General features: G+C 42.6%; 1 long non-coding RNA gene across 2 annotated transcripts in view; it reads right to left on the reverse strand.

Annotated features, from left to right (window-relative positions):
• The window catches only part of LOC109256896 (uncharacterized), a 36,299-nt gene extending 24,070 nt beyond the window's left edge, over positions 1-12,229 (reverse strand). The window contains exons 1-3 of one of the 2 annotated variants that reach the window (XR_008419591.1): positions 12,123-12,229; positions 10,392-10,480; positions 6,203-6,352 (exon numbers count right to left, since the gene is read on the reverse strand). This is a non-coding gene — a long non-coding RNA (uncharacterized LOC109256896). Of the gene's footprint in view, positions 1-6,202; positions 6,353-10,391; positions 10,481-12,122 lie in introns of those variants that run through there. The other variant, XR_008419590.1, reaches the window with a different exon arrangement.
• Positions 12,230-16,383: the final 4,154 nt, after the last annotated feature.

Below are 16,383 nucleotides of genomic sequence, written 5' to 3' on the forward strand. Positions count from 1 at the left end.
TACATAACTGCCTTTACGGAAAACCCTGCATTCAGAGTTGTTTTTGAAGCCTGTTTGCAGCTGAGTGTTTACTAAATCAAGCACTAAAAACTAGATTTACACTGGTTTTTGGAAGCTGAATGCCAGCTGCAGCTGCCATTAGAGCAATTCAATTTCTTTTTTATAAAGCACAAGTAAGGCTCAATTTACTAAAGTTTTATTTCCTTTTTATGCATCCCATATGCTAGGGGAAAAAATTAAGTTTATGAGATTAAAAATGAGTTTTATGCTAAATGTTTACAAAGTTTCAGCTGGTTGCATTTGCGAGCCCTCAAACCCACCAAGTTCAGCTTCTGGGTTTTTTCTAGCAAAAGAAGGTCTTTGTGTTTACCAAAGGAAATGGCCCAGACCTCCTCCTCTGTTCCCATCTAGCTCTGGCTTCCCTTTCACATCGCGTGATTTTATAAGAGGTGAGGTAGACAGAGAAGTTCCTCAGTGATGTCAAAATCTTCAGAAGGAATGTCCTGTATGGACACAATTGCTTTTTTAAATGATTCTCCACCCCACCCCTTCCCTCTGTCTTGATTTAGCTAGTCTGGTGATGTTTTTCATTTCTGTGATCATCTCTAAAAAAGCAATATAGCTTTTACTTGATAGAAAGAAACATCTAGATAGCTAACAGCTGCTGAATCTGGAGAAGACTGCTTTTCATCACCTAATTACAAACCACAGTAGATTAGAAAAGTTGCATTTCTTTGCTCCAAAAGTAATGGGCACAACGAATTTTTTTTTTCTTCTTTTTTTTTTTTTAATTTTTTTTTCAACGTTTTTTATTTATTTTTGGGACAGAGAAAGACAGAGCATGAACGGGGGAGGGGCAGAGAGAGAGGGAGACACAGAATCGGAAACAGGCTCCAGGCTCCGAGCCATCAGCCCAGAGCCTGACGCGGGGCTCGAACTCACAGACCGCGAGATCGTGACCTGGCTGAAGTCGGACGCTTAACCGACTGCGCCACCCAGGCGCCCCGAATTTTTTTTTTTTTAACTGTACATATGTCACTCGGAAGAACCCAATATATCCCTTGTGAAAATATTTCACTACACAAATTCTTCCTCCCTCTGAAATACTTTGGCTTTTCTTAGGATTGTTTTTTTAAATTACTCTAGTTCTGATTAAGCTATCAAAGAACCTATCATCTTGGGGATTCATTCATTGAAAGAGGATAGAAAAAAAATTTAAGATAAGAAAACCTCCTAGAGATAAGGTCAGAGAATCCATCCAAATGACCAATGGAAGAAGTCCATTTATATTCACTAACTTATGCTGTTTCTACTTAACTATTAAAAGGTCGAGTTTTAAGCTTTCCTAGAAGTGGTAAAGGAAATCCTAGAGCCTTACAGTATGAGATTGGAAAAGCAAAGAGAAAAAAATCAATATTGTAGATATCACAGTAGATGACAGATGGATGTTAAGGTCCTTTGAGAATAAATTGTTAATGGTCATTAAGGGAACTCATGTCCTAGCATGTCACAGTGTTCCAAGGAGGGCTCTTGTCTGAGAAGAGCTCACAGAAAACTCCAGCACTGAGATTTCCTGAGCAAATGATGGAAAAGTTGATACGGACCAATTTTGGTCAGAAATACTAGCTAGGGGTCAGTATATTGGAGTTCTCTCGGTGTATGAACCAAATAATCCTATCCCAACAGGCAACTGCTGGCAAACAGGATGGTTTATACCAAAAGGATAAAGAAGAATGACAACCGTGTGAAATGAACGGTCTCCAGAAGGAAAGCTGAAGGATGCATACAGAGCACGGATCGATTTTATTGGTCTGTAGGCCTGCAGCCTCCAAAAGCAAAGAGTGGACACAGCAGAGATACCCCCGGGCACTTAATCTCAAGTGCTTCTAGCAGCAAAGGGGATCACTGGGGACCCTGCCGGGAGAGGGAGGGACTTAAAAGCCGGGGTCACCCTGATTGTACAGCAAGGGGCTTAGAGCATAAATTACTTTTTGTTGGCATGTTAACCATCCCCACACTGTTTTAACTGTACCCCTTCAAACTATTATAGCGTAGAAAATAAGAGTCACACTGATGAACCATTGGCCATATTCTTGATTTGGGGATCTTTACCCATCAGTTAGGAGAGACAAGGCACATGTTTACAAAACATCTAGAAAAGACTTAACTGGGAAGGTGTTTTCCACAATTCAGCGGAAACTTGGAAAGATAGAAGGACCCATGTATATAGGAGCGGTCTGAGAAATGTTTACAGAGAGATGAGTCTTGAAGGATATATAGCATTTGGATAGAAGACCGAAGAAGGCATTTCAGGCCTAAGGAAGGATATGAGCCACAGCACGGGATGCAGGTATAAGAGGGGTATGTTTATAGAAAGGGGGGCAGCAATGAGGAAGCCAATTGGAGCGAAGTGCTAGGAGAGTAACAGAACACAACATTTGAAAGAAGGATTAGACTCAGGATTTGGAGCACTGTCCATAATAGACTGGCAAGCAATGACAAGCCTTTGAAGGTTGTGAGAAGAAAAATCACACAGTGAATGTGGCACCTTAGAGAGACGGGTCTAGTGATAGGGCAGCACGATAAAGTGGAGAGAAACGAAGTTAGATCACTGAGGAGGGAGCAACAATGATCCAGGTGTGAGGTAATGAAGCACAAGTAGAAGCCATGAGGAGAGAGAGTTGGGGTATTTGTTCTCTCCACTCCCCTCCCTGCCACCTCCCCATACCTTACTGGTAGGTGGTCCTACTTCCATAGACCCAGCTTTCTCTGGACTCCCATAGCATTGTTTACCAATGTGTGAGCCCCAGGGAGGTCCCCCAGCCCTTGCTGGCTTCCTTAACCATACCACTGGGTTTTGTCTGTTTGGTTTTGAATGGGCCATTTGTGCCTTTGCAGAGCCTGACTTATACAGACCACAAGAACATCTTGAAAGAAAAGTAAAGAGCTGTAAATTCGACTGGAAGAAAAGGAACATTGATGAATACAATTTTGACTGTGGGAAATCAGAAAACATGGCATAGAAATATCAAGGGCTGGCTGGGAGTAAAGATTCTCAGAACTGCCTAGGGTGAACCTTGGCTTCTCCACTTGGTAGCTGCGCCATGTCAACTGGGGGCACAATGCTTTGCATCCCTAGGCTGAGCTCCTTCATCTTGTGAAATAAAGAGGATAACTGGAATGGTTCCAGGCTTACTGTACATGCTGCATAAGTGTGTTCTGTTTACTGTTCTCAGGAGAACTCACGTGGGAAATATTGATTATGAACCAAATCTTGTTCACTTTGAGCCAAATGGTGGCGGTAGAATCCTTAGGTGGAAATTTCCCGGAAGCGCTTGGAAGTGAGTACATTTGGGCAAGAGGAAATTACTAAGACAAAGATAGATACAGAGTAACCTGTGTGAAAGGGAAAGGGGAAACTTTGAAAATGGATGACCTTTTCAAAGGGAAGGATGCATCAAAAGAGTAGCAATGTTCTCAGAAATACATCCTGGACAAGCCCACAGTGAGTGGGTAGGAGGAAGATGAGAGGCGAAAAAAAGAAAAAGAGAAGCGGAAGAGCTGGATCTCGCGGTAACACAGAAGCTAAAAGAGCCAGAAGCAATGAAAATGACAGATGCCTTTGAACTTCGAAAAGAGATTACCTGGAGCTTGGGGAGACAAATCTTGAAGCAGTGGAATTTGAAGGAAGAAATAAGTCTTTCTAAAAAGCTATTGGAGGGGGGCCTGGGTGGCTCAGTCGGTTGAGCCACCAACTCTTGATTTGGGCTCAGGTCATGATCCCAAGGTTATGGGGTCAAGCCCCTAGTCTGCTCCATGCTGAGCATGGAGCCTGCTTGGGATTCTCTCTCTCCCTTCTTCTACTCTTCTCCCCCACTCACATGCTGTCTCTCCCTCTCTCTCTCTCTCTCGGAAATAAAAAATAAAAATTTTTTTTTAAATAAAATAAAAACCTTGAGGAAGCAGGTGCAGCCAAAGGTAGTTCACTCTGATTTTCCCCCATGATGCAGTAGTCATGGGCATACCCAAATTTTGGAAAGAAGAAAAAATGAAGAGAGAAAAACTGAAATTTTTAAGGAAAGAAAAAACAAGTAAAGTTGCAAAATGCTTCTGTGAAGACAGAAGAGGCTAGGTTGAAAAATCAAATCGGGGGACACCTGGGTGGCTCAGTCCTCAGATCATGATCTTGCGGTTGACGAGTTCGAGCCCCGCATTGGGCTCTGTGCTGATGGCTCGGAGCCTGGAGCCTGGTTCGGATTCTGTGTGTGTGTGTGTGTGTCTGTGTGTGTGTGTGTGTGTGTGTCTCTTGCTCTCTGCCCCTCCCCCGCTCATGCTCTGTCTCTCTCTGTCTCAAAAATAAAATAAATATTTAAAAATCAAATTGGAATTTTTTTGGAAATGAGAAATCAAACTTCCAAGTGTCTGCAGGGTTTTCCTACCCCAATGGCACTCTTCTCATTTATAACAAAGCTAGCTACTCAGATTTTAGTTATTACCGTCCAGCTTTGAAGTTGGGTTAAGCTGTGAATCTGAGCTAGTTTTACAGCAACCCCCTCCCCATCACCAAACAAAAGACAACCTATACTTCTTCACTTCAAAATAACATTGTGGTTAAAAACATGGCATCCAGAGTAAGACTGGCTGAGTTTCCGCCTCCAACTTTGCCACTGAGTAGCTACGTGCTCTTGGGCAAATTACTTTACCTTTCTATACCCAAATCTCCACATCCTAAAGTGGAGATAATAATAGGGCAGTCTTCCCTGGGCCACTGTGAGGAATAAATGAGATAACACAAATAAATAATTGAAAACGACGCCTGGCATATAGTAAAGAATCAATGATCCTTGGGTATTATTATCCTCATACATCCACCTTATACAATAATTATATATCAATTCTTTCTCCTCAGGGCAGTACTCTGATTTCTTTCAACTCAAAGAGAATATTATTATAGAAAATTCCCTTGATAATCATGCCCCAGGATAATGTAAATTCAGATATAATGCAATTGAAAATTGGCAAGTGTCTTCATCTGTGCCCAATCTCAGGTCTCAAACAGAGCAAAACAAGCAAAGCTCTCATTTTCTGAGAGGAAAACACATGAGATGAGGAGGTAAGACTGGTTGGAGAGACTGTAAAACCCTGTTTCAGGAAATAGGGATGTGACGGGAGGGTGTCCATATCCCCAGTAATCTCTCAGCCCAGTTTCCCCACACTGGGCTGAAGAAAGGGGCATTCAGTGACCCAGAGATTTCTGGAATCCCCACTGCTGCCCTGAAAGCCCAGCCATGCCCACAACCCAGAATCATCCCTACTGATGTTTAACCACAGAGCAGACACAATGACCACCAAGTGATATCAAATGGCACCTGGGACCAGGAAGGATTAATGGTGTCGGCAAGACCAGAACTCCTGGTCAATCAGTTGCACAGACTGGTCTCCAGAAAACTGTTTTGGGTTAATTAATAGTGTCTTTTTATTTTTAATTTTTTTTCTTAGTTATTTTTTTTTTTTAAGTAGGCTCCATACCCAACATGGAGCTTGAACTCACAACTCGGAGATCAGAGTCGCATGCTCTCCGGATTGAGCCAGCCAGGCACCCCTGATTTAATAGTCTCTTAAAGCTGTTAGTTTTTCTGTCTCTCCCGGCTGGACTCCAATTTCCTTCAGGGCAGGGTTCATTTTAATCAAGTGGTTTGCTTTGTTTGTTGTTCTAATTTCCCACAATGTCCAGCACGATTTAGTGAGAGAACCATTACCATAGTAACACAAACAGGGGGCTCTGGAGGGATTTAGCTTGACCCTACCAATCCATAATCTCCATGTCTCCTTCAACCCCTTTCCACTCCCCTTTACTAACAAATTGTGCCCCCAATCCCCTTTCTTATGGAGATTCTGAAGCAACTTCTGAGTTGGTATTAAACAAATGTTCCCGGAATTTTCTGTTTGATGGTAGGATAGATCCCTTGTTTTATGTCCCTCAAACGTGTCTCTAGCTCCCCTTTGTGGAGGGTAAAGACCATGGGATCTCCGACAGGTAGTGCAGCTGGCTTGGGGTCCCAGGAGAAAAGGAGCAAAAATCCCACAACCACTTTAGTTGACCTACAAAGAAAGGCAAATGCTCTTTTGCGAAATGTTACCAAGACAGAAAAATCCTCAACAGAGCCAACAACAGGAAACAGACTGAAAACAACTACCTGGCCAACTCCTTTGAGTTGGACGCTGGTATCTACGCTTCTGTTTGAGCCTTCATAGGATCCCACATAGCTCCTCTTCTCTCTTGCTTCTAGAAAGGCCTTTTCCAGTCTCTTGTTGGGCAATCAAAAGCTCTCAAGGTTGTTCATTCAGATACCTGCCAATGTTCATTAGAGCCGTTTAAAAAGCTAACAGTGGAGGGGCACCTGGGTGGCCCAGGTCATGATCTCATGGTTCATGGGTTTGAGCCCTGTATCAGGCTCTGTGCTGACAGCATGGAGCCCGGAGCCTGCTTCAGATTCTTCTCTCTCTCTCTCTCTACCCCTCCCCCACTTACCCTCTGTCTCTGTCTCTCCCAAAAACAAATAAACATCAAAAAAAAATTTTTTTTTAAAGTTAACAGTGGAGCAGAGTCTCTATGTAGGTTTTCCTCTATCAGAATGAAATGACTGCCTTTCTCCCACCCTCGCTTATGCCAGTTCAAGTTACCATATTTCATATTCTCACCCACCAATCTGTTCTGCTAGAAGTGGGCAGATAATGGCAGGAGGCTCCTCCTTTGCAGGCTTTTAACAATACTAACATACCACTGCCACCTTCATTTTTCTTATTTATTGCTGCAGAAGTGATGCCGCCCAGAGTGTAAACTCCGAGCAGAGTAATTGGTAAATGGTTCATGGCTGTGTTCACCTTTGAATTCATCGGTTGGATAAAAGACTCTATTTGTTTACTCATTAGATATCCAGGTGCTTGTTTTAGCTTCAAGGAGTTTCACAGCACATTTGGGAAGACAGGGGAGTAAGCAGATGATAGCAAGAGGCTGTGATAAGTGTTGTAGCAGAACTATCCACAGAGTAGAAAGGTTAAGAAAGCCTTTCTGAAGAGGGGAGTGGCTGGGCTGAATGGGGAAGCCATGCGGACAGAAGCTGTGCAATCAGTCTCTACAGAAGGAGCAGTCTACTCACTGAGACAAGCAAGGGCACAGCCCATTTGGGGAGAAACGCACATGGCTGGGAAGTACAATCGCAGGAAGGGACTGGCTAAAGATCATGTTGGAGGAAGAGGAAAAACCATATGGAAGAACTTACAGATCTTTGGCTGGCATGGGGTGGGGGGGGAGCGGCGGGGGGGGGAGGGATGTCATGAAAGATTTTTTTAAATGACGCTACGAGATCTTCAGTTGAGAAAGTTAACTCCAGAAAGAAGAATGATATCAAGTGGTGAATAACTCAAGGCTGGGACAAAAGGGAAGAGGCTATTAAAATAAGCCACACAAGCAATACTAAGGCTCTTGACTAAGGACCTAATGGTGAGGGTGGAGAGAAAGAGATGCATGTGAGGAATAATAATGAGATTTGTGGAAAAATCATACTGACCGATAAGATGTAGGGGTCAAAAATGATTCATTCATATGTTTCCAGCTTAAGCACCCAGGTAGATAGTGATACCACTCTCTGTCCCAAGGAATACGAAGAATTCAGGAAGAGTTTATTTGTTAGATGCACTGACTTGGAGGTTTCCATAGAACTAAGAGGAAACGCCCAATACACAATTAGATAGACAGCTCTTGAGTTCAAGAACGAATTCAAGAATAGAGTTACAAATTCAAGAGCCATTCATTGAGGAGGCCGCCTGTTGGGATGAGCACTAGATGTTGTATGGAAACCAACTTGACAATAAATTATATTTAATATAAAAAAATTCAGGAGCCATTAGCAAGCACATGGGTGAGAGCTAAAATCATGAGAGAAAAGAAGTTCATTCAAGGAGCCAATGAAGAATGAGAACAGGGCGGGGAATCAAGACCAGACTGAACACCAGCAGACCATAGCTTTAGCTAATGTCCACCCTTCTACATGAAAAATGCAGAACAAAGGAAAGTCTTATTCCTCCATATTCTCTGGATGGCTTTATTTACTGTTCTAAAGTTCATTTTGGGACTTGTGTTATTTCACGAACACTACATCTTCCAATCTGAATTGGTCTAAGGAGCTAAGAAAGAGTGGGGATCAAATTAATTGATGCAAAAGGAGAAGTGCATTCCAAGAAGCTTGGTTCAGACTCTCTCCCTGTCCTGTATGTCTGCATCTTGGCTTCTATCTCTCCTCTCTGAGGCTGATTTTCTCCACAGAGCAGCAAGCAGTACCACACAACTCCCGAGTCTCACCCCAGAGAACAAGTCAGACTCATTCTCACTGGTCCCAAGTTCAAAATGCCTGAGGAAATTCTCTGGCTGGCCCAGCCTAGGCAACATGTCTACTCCCCAAGCACACATTCTGCCCAGAAAGATGGTATCCCCTGAAGGGAAGGCAAAAGAATAGGCCTTCACCCCCTCGCTTAGAGCACAATCCTCCCTTTGTTACCTCGTTCCCCCCACCAGATCTGCCTGGATGCCTTATACATCAGGGAAGCTTCTCCTCTTTTAGAGCCTATTTCATGTTCATTCTGCTCAATCATCCCTTAAAGATCTTATCGGCTCTCAGGCTGACACTCTTCACTCCTCTACCCTTCCATAGACACCTTTGCTTCCAGGACCCCTCGTGAAATCAACCTGTCTTCTGCTCACCTAATGCAAACCAGATGAGATGGGGGGTGGTCAGAGTTTACGTAACACTGGATCAGCCAAAAGAGAGAACATTTGCCCTGCTGGTTTCACACTATGGCTTTGCAATCCTACCAAGCAGGAAGCTTGGTGAATTCGAAGAAAACAAATTTATCACTCCTTTGTGCTAATTCTGATTTTTAAAAACACATAAACACATACAAATGTCTTTAGAGACATATGGCAATTTAAGACAGCAGGAAACCAAAGAACCTGACATTCTTGGAACAACAAATAAAAAGCTCCTTAAAAGTTAACAAGGCAAAGACGAATGTGGATTCTAACACGTGAAGTTAGTAAGTATTTTGTGATTTGGCTTTGCTGGAGGTTATTACACCAGAACAGAGCCAACATGGAAACTTAGTTTGAGCCACAATTCCCAGTGAAAGAAATCTCAAATTAGTCACCGTGTAACCTGGGTGTGGAATATTTCTAATGGACCGCTAAGCAGATTGGTAATTAATTTTTGTTTGAATGTAAGAATGTAAGAAGAATGTAAGAAGAAATGAGACTGATGATGTGTCGGAAGACAGATTTGGAAAATATGGCTCTACCCAGGACCATTTATTAAAGGTTCCATGTGAATACAACAAGTTCTAAAATGTATTAGTCATTTTTAGTTCACTAAATATTTGATAGCTATTTCTTTGTTATACATATTGAAAATTTCCCTTCCATCAATTACTATTTCCTATAATTTTTATTTTCTTGGCTATGTGGACTTTACGAGAGGAAACAAGATAAGCAAAGAGTTATGGTTTTATACTTTATTTTTTATTTATAAATTAATAATAAATGAATTCATTAATAAATATTAATGTTAAATTGGTAGAAGATTGAATATTATAAAACAAATTATAAAAACATAATGCTTTGCTTACTTTGTTAATTAATTGTAATTTATTTATTAATAAACACTAATTTGGAAATCTGAATGTATACAATGGTTACAATTCATTTTCCTTACTTCAGTCCTGTTAAGTTGGAAACAGCTAAAAGGTTTTTTTTTCAGTCCATACGACCACTTTTATTTCTTTTTTTAATTAATTTTTTAAAATTCAAGTTAGTTAACATACAGTGTAGTATTGGTTAAAGGAGTAGAATCTGGTGATTCATTACTTACATATAACACCCAGTGCTCATCCCAACAAGTTAAAAGCTTTTATATTCCTTTTCAGTGTAAGAAATCATATTTCACAGATATTACCACTAGGTGGCTCAAGTGGCTAAAATAACAGATGTGCAGGGGAAAGAAACCCAAATATTTAAAGATTTATATCTCTTTCTGCAGTTATATGCTTTATAGTTTAATTTTCTACCAATTTTCATACTATTTGTAGATGATCTCTGTAACACTGCACACAGTGGGCAATAACTTTAACATAGGTCATTATCATGTATGCCATTTTTATGAAGGAGAGAGAGGATTAGTGGACAAAATGAATGAGTTATGTTACATTTTGTCACAAAAAAATGTAATAAAATAAATTAAAATCTTATCAGCTGACTGAGAGCACAGCATTCAATGGGTATGAAGGGCTGACGTCTTGGGCTATCTTTCATTTTAATTTATCAAGGCATTTCTAGAGATTACCTTATTTTCTGGCAGTTGTGGTTCTCATTTATGTCTCTTCAAGGCAAACGATTTGCAGCCAGGGCTTGAGCTCTCTCCAGTCCAGGGACCTTGAAAATCAAACCATTTTTCCTTAATAATTAGTTATTAAAATACAGGGCTCCAAATACTGCATCCATTATAATCAGATACCTTGGGACCCCCTGCTCTTTCTGATACACAAAAAAGAGCAGAAAACGGTTACTTTTTCCCCAACTTTAATAAACATCTTATAATTCTGTTTGTTCAAGATACAGTGCCAGGAGGTCAAGAAAGAGGAGGTGGTCTACCAAGCTGGAAAAGAAAGTATTAAGCCTGTAGATTCTGCCAAAGAAGGGAAAACAGAACAGGGACCTTAGAATAGGAGGCCCTTATAAATTTCTTAACCAAGAAGAACCGGTATTTATTCTTAAAGATAGTTCTCTAGGCTAGCTTAGTACCAACAGAAGCCCTTCCCTTCTAGTTTAAAATTTAGAACCACTGAGAGGTGCCTGGGTGGCTCAGTCAGTTAAGTGTCTGACTTCAGCTCAGGTCATGATCTCACGGTTCGTGAGGTCAAGCCTCACGTCAGGCTCCTTGCTGACAGCTCAGAGTCTGGAGCCTGCTTCGGATTCTGTGTCTCCCTCTCTCTCTGCCCTTACCCCACTCATGGTCTGCCTCTCTCTCTCTCTCTCTCTCTCTCTCTCACACACACACACACACACACACACACACAAATAAATAAACATTAAAAAATACTTTAAAATTTAGAACCACTGAAATCTTAAAGAAACGTTCTTTCAAGATACTGGTTTTATCTTTAGATTATTTGTCTTTTTCCTTGAATTACTCGTCCTTATATTCACCAACAATCAAAACTTCCATTCCAGAAGTTATTTAGTGGACTCTACTTTAGGGGAGAAGTAAAATCCTCTGTATGAGAGGAGTTGAGGGAGGATTTTCCTAATTCTCATAAGAGGCAAGTAGCATTTTTTCATAATTTTTAACCTCTGTAGAGGTATTTTTAAAAAATATTTTCCTTGGCCATTTATTACTTGTCATTGGGAAGTACATGTGGGAATCTGAGCTTGGCTTAAAAGAGAAGTATTGATTTTCCCTAAGGGAGATAATTTAGGTTCAGCTGCAGTAACAGCAGGTTCTGATATTTTTATATTCGTACTCAGGCACCTGACATTTAGGTTTTATTCGAATATAGAGTTGTAAATATAACACGAACTAGTTATCACACAGCTCTTAAATACTGAGATCTAATTACTTCTTTCCAAGTTTAACAACTCTACTTGGTCAAGGTTCTAACCAGTTAGCTTCTCGAGAAAGGCACGAAATCTTACCTTCCCAAATTATGGCCATGAATAGTTTCCACTGAGTGATTAAAAAAAAAAATTTGTGTTTGGATGCCTGGGTGGCTCAGTCAGTGGAGCATCAGACCCTTGACTTTGGCTCAGGTCATGATCTCACGGTTCGTGGGTTCGAGCCCCACATCTGGCTCCATGCTGTCAGCTTGGGATTCTTTTCTCTCTCCCTCTCTCTCTGCCACCCCCCCCCCCCCCGTGCTTGCTCTCTCTCTCTCTTTCTCTCTCTCTGTCAAAAAAAACCAAAAACAAGCAAAAAAAAACCTCAAAGTAGCTGAAACAGTAAGAGACTGAATGGCTAACATGACTGACTGCTTAGAGGTAGGGTTGGCTTCAAGGGTGGTTTGACTCAGTTACTCACCAATGTCATCCAAACCCAGGTTTCCTTCTGCACCTGTCTGCCCTTGTCAATGCCAGCTTTACTTCCAGTGGCCCTGCTTTGGCCATCCACAGCTGCCTGCTCCCATTCATATCGAAGGAAAGAGAAAGAAAATGGTCATCCAAAATTCTTCCAGAAGACAGAGGACACTTCCCTCCCAGAAATGCCTCAGCAGACATGGTCTGCAGGCTTACTGCCCATCCCTGATGCAGTAAGTCAGGCCACAGAAGGGGACCCCAATTGTCACTTTAGGCCCAAGCTACATGCCCCATCTCAGTAACCGGAAGTGAAATCAACTGCCCCCTAGTAAATGAGCTGCATGCAGGAGGTATGGACACCCGTGTAAAACCCAGGGCTCTTGAAGGAAAGGAAGACAGTATCAGCTGCAGCAGGAGGGCGGAAGGGATATACACTATTTCATATACCTGACTGTATATGGGGAACTCTGGAACCAAATTGCTTAAGTTTGAATCCAGGCCCTCCTGCTTGTTAGCTGCATGACCGTGGGCAAGTCACTTGTCCTCTCTTGTCAGGTAACAAATGGGTCAGTGATGTGTTTCATTGCTCATATCGGCGTTTTTCTAAAATCCATGACATTAGGGAGCCCGGGTGGCTCAGTCGATAAGCATCTGACTTCGGCTCAAGTTATGATCTCACAGTGGTGAGTTCAAGTCCCACATCGGGTGAGCACCAGCCCAGCTTTGGGTAAAAACACGAGCCCTGGGTGAGCCCCACTTCTCTCTCTCTGTTTTTCTCTCTCCCTCTCCCTCTCCCTCCCTCTCTCTCTCTGCCCCTCACTCACTTGTGCCCTCTCTCTCTCTCTTTAAAAGAAGTAAATAAATAATAAAATCCACGACATTTCACCAAGATTCATCATATTCTTCCTTTGTGATAGGCATTTAGAATTAGAAAGAACACAAAAGTGAACCAAATGATGTTCTACTTCAAAGAGCTAACAACTCAGGAGAGGAAATAAGAGGTTAGAAATGGTAGTAAAAGAAGGGATAAATTACACTAAAAAGATGTGTTTCCTAAAATGCATTCTTCTCTTCTTTTTTAATTTTTTTAAAGTTTATTTATTTGCTTTGAGAGAGAGAGAGCACAAGCAGGAAAGGAACAGAGAGAGAGAGAGAGAGAGAGAATCCTAAGCAGGCTCCATACTGTCAGCACAGAGCCAGATTCGGGGCTTGAACCCACAAATCCCTAAGATCACGACCTGAGCCGAAATCAAGAGTCAGAGGCTTAACCAACTGAGCCACCCAGGCACCCCATAATGCATTGTTTTTTCTAATTAAATAGTCTTTAAGAACAAGCATGTTTTTTAGTGTTTTACAAATCCTATACGAAACTGATATAATTTTTTTCTGGATAGCCATTCATTAATGAGAAATGTCAACAATAATTAATAATCAGACAATAAACCTACGAAAAATCAACAAGGAGTAACCAAATTTCAGCTATAAAGAGTATAAAATGTAATGTTCTCCATTCCCTAATATTAAAGAAAATGGAGAGGAGCAGAGGTGAGGACCGTTCAAAACTCACTGGACTTTTTCCTTGGAAGTATAATCGTGCTTACAGGAAGTATGTGACAATTGGAGACTCTGTGGCTGTGACGTCACAAAACGACCCTCACCGTGGAAACTTAGGAAGTTGCCATTTCCGGGCCCCGAGTCTGGCCCAGCTCTTGCCGAGGGTGGGAATGGACAGATTCCCTTGGTCCTAAAGAGTTTATTCTCTTGGAGCAAAACTGGAGCTAAGAGTTTGCTTTTTAAACACCCTTAATGGGCAAACAGTATGTCAGCAAAGCAACTCAGTAACATCACTCTTAGGGGGAGCTACTGCGCCTCTCGCTCGGCTCGCGGGGGTGACCTCCCTCCCTCACCACCGGGCGGGCCCCAGGGCTCCACACAGCTCGCAGCCACTGCTTTCCTTTCAACCCCAAGTCCTCAGAATTGTGAACACTGTCCTCTTTCCTGAATGTTTTCCCTTTGCTAAAAACTAGAGTCATAGTAAGGTGACAGTCCTGCGGAGCGGAATAGTCCAGCTAAATTAACACCAGGTGGAAGGTGCATATTGTCTTTGCTCCAAAAAAGCAGAGAAAAACGTTCACCGCCATTTGCATTCACTGATACTTCCGGTAACTTCTTGATAGCCTTTTGGCAATTCATGAATAAAATTTGCAGGGCGGGGGAGACAGGTAATGTTCGTGAGCACCTAAGATCTTTAAAATGGAACCCACAGCACAGAAGCTAACTGGCATTATTTCTGCCAAGCTGTGAGAGCCCGGGGGGGGGGGGGGGGGGGGGGACAGAGCTTTTCCTGTTCTGGGTCCCCGGCGCGTAGCTCGGATTAATACCTCAATAAGCGTATGCCGAGTGGAGTTCAATTTTGCCAGAAGGTTTGCAAACCAACCCAGAGTAGATGTGACCGAGAAAACAATGACGTGAGAGATACAAACGGTAGGACTGAAGTGGAGCCTGGAGAAGATTTACAACTGAAACGTTATCTCGAGAAGGGAGTGTCTAGGCAGAGCTCCCTCAAGGGCCAACAACCACGACCGGTGTGGGGGGAAAAGAAAAAGTCCACAGCATTCCAGAAGTGAGAACTGCAAAAGACCATCCCGGTCCTCTTGAGTCAACCCTTGATCTTACAGGTGAGAAGAGAGAACGAGGTCCCCAGAGGGAAGCCACTTGCCAGAGTCTCTTAGCTGACTACAGGCAAAGGCGAGACCATGAACGATTTCATCCCGGGGTGAATTCCCACTCCATGTAACAGAGGCCACCTCACCCATCCAGGGCATGGAGGACAGGCCTGGCTTGTCAGCAGAGAGACTTCGGGAAAAACCAAGCGCCAGCTCAGAGTTCACGTCGGAGTTTCACTGATCATTTCCGGGGCTAGGGCAAATGGCTCAGCGTCCAGTTAGAAATGCAATTAAATTGGGGCCCCTGGGTGGCTCTGTCGGTTGACCGTCCAACTGCATTCAGCTCAGGGTGTGATCTCAGGGTTCGTGCGCTCCAGCCCCGAATGGGGCTCACTGCTGTCAGCATGCAACCCCATTTGGATCCTCTGTCCCACTCTCTCTTTCCATTTCCCCCACTCATGCACTCTCAATCTCCCCCTCTCTCTCTCAAAAGTAAACATTTAAAAAAAAAAAAAAAAGAAATACGATACAATAAAAAAAAATAACACTTTATCCGTTAGAAATAAGGAAACAGTGAGTCTCCCCCCATTCCCCTTGTGCCCTGACTCACCAAAGTCCATTGCAGGAGACCATGGCCAGAGCCCCCTACAGAGAAAGAAAAGGCCAAGAGAGAGCCTAGGTTCTCAAAACTCTTCCTTTAGGTCTTTTGAGGATTCTGGGCTCCAGAGTTTCTAAAAGACCTAGATTATTAGAAATGCTTTGATGGGGTAACACAAGTTGAAATCAGAAGGCGTGTGAACGAGCAAGGAAGATATTGCCAGGTTCATCAAATCCCAGAGTGAGATTCATCAAAATCCCAGAGTGAAAAAGGGATGCCATTTAGCAAAAGCCAACCACCCTCTCAGCCTCGTCATGTGATTCCTCACATTCTCGTTCCAATGTATACTTTTTTGTAAATGCTTATTTATTTATTTATTGAGAGAGAGAGAGAGAATAGGAGCAGGGGAGGGGCAGAGAGAGAGAGAGAGAGAGAGAGAGAGAGAGAATCTCAAGCAGGCTCCATGCTGTCAGCACAGAGCCTGACGTGGGGCTTGAACTCACAAACTGTGAGACCATGACCTGAGCCACAATCCAGAGTTGGACACTCAACCGACTGAGCCACCCAGGTGCCCCCCGATGTATACTTTAAATATCTACAACAAACTCCTAAGCTGTACGGTGAACAACAACCTGTCAGATGGTCATTTTTTAACAGACACTGAAGCAAATAAATGCATGGCTCCTGCTTCCATTCATACACTCAATCTATCATTCAATCCTGAATTGATGAGCCATTTATCAAGTGGTCAGTGTATCAGGCACTGCGATTCTAAGCTTTTAAGATAACAAACAATCCTTCCCTCCCGGACTTCCAATTCCAGACAGGGTGATAGAGAAGAAACCAAATTACGACTTTGCGATGAGAAAGTGCTTTAACAGCAGGATGATGGCAAGGTCAAGGGAGGACAGAGGAGTGAGGGAATCCTCTCTGATAATACGTGGGGATGTTCACTCAATTAGATTTCTGGGGCCGAAGACTCCCTGTTGACTCATTTCATA

The sequence above is a fragment of the Panthera pardus genome, unplaced genomic scaffold (assembly GCF_024362965.1).
Source record: "Panthera pardus isolate Hobbes unplaced genomic scaffold, ASM2436296v1 HiC_scaffold_6, whole genome shotgun sequence".
Taxonomy (NCBI): domain Eukaryota; kingdom Metazoa; phylum Chordata; class Mammalia; order Carnivora; family Felidae; genus Panthera; species Panthera pardus.